Here is a 4,468-nt window from a genome sequence, read left to right as displayed (position 1 = left end):
TCTTGAGTAGCAAATCAGTATATAAGAATGATTTCTGAAAGATCATGTGACACTCAAGACTGGAGTAATGATGAAAATTCAGCTTTGATCACAGGAATAAATGACATTTTAACAGATAATCACATAGAAAACAGCTTTTTAAAATTGTAATAATATTTCACAATATTGTTGTTTTTACTGTATTTTTGATCAAATAAATGCAGCCTTGGTGAGTAGAAGAAACTTTAAAAAATGTAAACTTTTAAAATGCTGAATTATTCCAAAATTTGACCAGCAGTGCATGTCTAATTTATTTTTGTTGTTTTTATTAGAGATTTTTTGTTATATAACATCATGACATTCAATATGTTTTAAGTCTCAATCTCTCATATTTTCTCTTCATTTCTGACGCTACTGCTGCAGCCTGTCTCTCTCTCTCTCTCTCTCTCTCTCTCTCTCTCTCTCTCTCTCTCTCTCTCTCTCACTCTCTCTCTCCCTCTCTCTCACTCTCTCTCTCCCTCTCTCTGCAGTGTGCTTATGTAATCTGATTGATCAGTGGGGAGTGTTCTAGTGCACCAAAAGAAACGAGCAGAGGAGATTCTCTCCACTCTTGCCCTCTGTTTGTTGAGTCACTCATCACTAGTACTATCATGCTCATGCTCACACTCAGTGATTCCTCACATCAGGTGTGTTGTTGAGGAGAATGTGCTTCTGCTGTCCTAAGTGATCATCTGAGATATGAGGGATGATGGGTACAAATATGACAATCTGACACAAGTGAAATGTCTCAGTCTGTCTCAGATCTTTCTGAGAGCTTTTATTTCAGAACTTTTGCTCTGTGTGTGTCAGTGATTTTCCCGTGTCTTCACATTAAAAGCGGATTACTGGAGTCAAACCGGATTAGAGCAGCAGCTCAACTTGACTGTAGTAATTGGCCTCTGTGAACGTTCCCCATCGCTCCTGGATTTCAGGATGAATTATTCCAGACCATCCGAGCATCGAGCGCTAATGCGGCAGCAGCTTTAATGAGAGACGGAGAATATGTGTGAGAGCTGACCTGCTTTCTTCTGTGTTCTCGAGTTCTTGTGGAAAGTAGCAGAACTTTGTGGTTGTTCTTCAGAGTTTGACCCCCAAATGTCACAGCAGCCTACATAAAGCCAGCGGACGGTGTGAGTAATGAGGTACAGTGTGACTTCACCCCGCACCGCTGCAGACGTACACTATTTATAGTGAACCTACAGCCAAACTAGAGCTTCTGAGGACTTTAACACACACACAGTCACCTCCACACATCCTGCTGCCTTGGACCTACAGCTTCCTTCATCTGAGAGATCTGAGCTCATAAAAAACTGGATTAGGCCTGTTCACACAGTTCACAGTTTTAATAATCCTTCTAATTCTGTATGAATGGTAAAATCCACACCACAGCTATAACAATAACAACACAGAGGAGCAGTACCATTGGTGTTTTTGTCCAGATGATGAATAATAAAAGCATCGACAGCCAATCAGAATCCATTCCTGCTTTAAAGAGCTTGAGCAATTAAAGTGACATTTGACAAAACTGCAGCGCTTATAATAAACAGAGAACATTATTGTTGCTGGTGTGGATCATATAGTTATTGTTCTAGTGTGTTATTAGTTATTGTTATCCAGGGTGTTGCAAGTTACTGTTAACATCCATGTGGTTTTTGTAGTTATCACTATGTTGTTATGTTGTGGTTATAACTAGTTATCATTAGTTATTGAGTTATTAAGCAGTTTATTATAATTATTAGTTATGGTTATAGTCATAGCATCAGAAGTGGAGTTTAGGGAATAAATAAATGATAAATAATGACCCATTTATCACTGAAGTGAGATCAGGATTTCATCTGATTTCTTTCTGTTTGATAAAGCTGTGTTTCCAAAGAAAGTCTCTGGCTGGATCTGTGTGGATGGTTGAACGTTGTCCACCCACACTGAGCGGCAGAAGTTCATGCTCTCTTCTGCTGAGAGGAATCACATGTCTGAAATGACTCAATCACTTATCTACTACTAGAGCTCTGCTTTCTTCTGGAAAGCTTCATATTAACTGCCTGAGATGACCTGGAGAGGAAATGGGAACTAGTTTTTATTCAGTTTATTTGTGCTACCAGCCCATGATGATCACTGTGTCAGTAGGTGATCTGGATAGTGGAGGAGCTCTTTTAAACTGTCATTGATTATGATGAGACGTGCTGAGATGATCAGAGCTGATGTGATTGTGAACAGGATTCTTCCTCTGTGTGCTGCGTGTGTTTGCTGTCATCGACTTGTTGCTGAAACCAAACACACTTTCCTTCATCTGCAGCCGTCATGACGTGTGTGTGTGTGTGTGTGTGTGTGTGTGTGTGTGTGTGTGTGTGTGTGTGTGTGTGTGTGTGTGTGTGTGTGTGTGTGTGTCTGTGTGTGTGTCTGTGTGTGTGTGTGTGTGTGTGTGTGTGTGTGTGTGTCTGTGTGTGTGTGTGTGTGTGTGTGTGTGTGTGTGTGTGTGTGTCTGTGTGTGTGTGTGTGTGTGTGTGTGTGTGTGTGTGTGTGTGTCTGTGTGTGTGTGTGTGTGTCTGTGTCTGTGTCTGTGTCTGTGTCTGTGTGTGTGTGTGTGTGTGTGTGTGTGTGTCTGTGTCTGTGTCTGTGTCTGTGTCTGTGTCTGTGTCTGTGTGTGTGTGTGTGTGTGTGTGTGTGTGTGTGTGTGTGTGTGTGTGTGTGTGTGTCTGTGTCTGTGTCTGTGTCTGTGTCTGTGTCTGTGTCTGTCTGTGTCTGTGTCTGTCTGTGTCTGTGTCTGTGTCTGTGTCTGTCTGTGTCTGTGTCTGTGTCTGTGTCTGTCTGTCTGTGTCTGTGTCTGTGTCTGTGTCTGTGTCTGTGTGTGTGTGTGTGTGTGTGTGTGTGTGTGTGTGTGTGTGTGTGTGTGTGTGTGTGTGTCTGTGTCTGTGTCTGTGTCTGTGTCTGTGTCTGTGTCTGTGTCTGTGTCTGTGTCTGTGTCTGTCTGTGTCTGTGTCTGTGTCTGTGTCTGTGTGTGTGTGTGTGTGTGTGTGTGTGTGTGTGTGTGTGTGTGTGTGTAATAGTGTAGTACTCCGCTCTCACTCCTACATGTGTTCATAGAGATTCAGGCACTTCAGTCCAAAAATACCTGAGCGATGCTCCACACAAATGCCACGCTCACTCACTCTTAGAAAGTACCGCGGTTTTACCGCGCAGAGTCGCTGCACACGCTTTCTGCTCTTTTGTGCATTACAGGACTTTTAAAAATCATTTTGTTTCACTCACAGAAAGTTCCTGACATAGTGTGTGAGTGTGATTGTTGCTGTAGAGCTTCATCTGATGCTTCCCAGTGTTTGGACTAATCAGATGTGAGTGTCTGATCGTTGAGTGTCCATGACAACTTTTCATTCATTCTGTGACCTTTCTGTCCCAGGCTTGAGATCACAGTTCTCCCTCAAGTTTCAAACTCACATTAAAAGAGAAGTCACTTCCAGAACAAAAAATATACAGATGATTTACTCACCCCCTTGTCATCCAAGATGTTCATGTCTTTCTTTCTTTAGTCAAAAGAAATGATGTTTTTTGAGGAAAACATTTCAGAATTTTTCTCCATATAATGGACTTCTATGGTGCCCCGAGTTTGAACTTCCAAAATGCAGTTTAAATACATCTTCAAACGTGGATGTAAACGATCCCAGCCGAGGAAGTATGGTTTTATCTCGCAAAATGATCGGTTATATTTTAATTTTAAAAAACACAATTTAAATACTTTTTAACCTTAAACGCTCGTCTTGTCTTGCTTTCTGAAATCTGTGTATTCTGGGTTAAAACTCCTAGCGTATTTTCTCCCTCAACTAAACAAATATTTTCAAAATCATCCAACATCACTACAGAAGTACCGACCCAGTCTTTGCAAATTGAACATGCAAAGAAGATCAAACACCCTCAACAAAAAAATAAAACAGTCATGTAGGATGATTTGGAAGTTGAGGGAGAACATGAGATCGGAGTTTTCGACATACCCTAACTGTCTTGAACCGAGAAAAAAAAAAAAAAAAACGAGTGTTTGACATTCAAAAGTATATAATTTTTTTTTCATGAAAATAACCGATTGTTTCGCTAGATAAAGACCCTTCTTCCTCTGCTGGCATTGTGGGAAGCTGCATTTAAACTGCATTTTGGAAGTTCAAACTCGGGGCACCATTGAAGTCCACTATATGGAGAAAAATCCTAAAATGTCTTCCTCAAAAACAATTTCTTTACGACTGAAGAAAGAAAGACAAGAAAGACACCCCCTTGTCATCCAAGACATTAGGGTTCTGAAAGCATCATAGTGTCTGTGATTACATGCACATCGATATTATGATTAATCTGAATTCTGATTAGAGTTGAGTCATGTAAATCTGATTGGCTGATTCATTTTTGGAATTTGTTGGGAAAATAGGAAATCTGTTGGCATGTTTAAGCACCTTATTCAGAAAAAATCACT

The sequence above is a fragment of the Garra rufa genome, chromosome 22 (assembly GCF_049309525.1).
Source record: "Garra rufa chromosome 22, GarRuf1.0, whole genome shotgun sequence".
Taxonomy (NCBI): domain Eukaryota; kingdom Metazoa; phylum Chordata; class Actinopteri; order Cypriniformes; family Cyprinidae; genus Garra; species Garra rufa.
The sequence above is the reverse complement of the archived record's forward strand: the minus strand, read 5'-3'. Positions refer to the sequence as shown.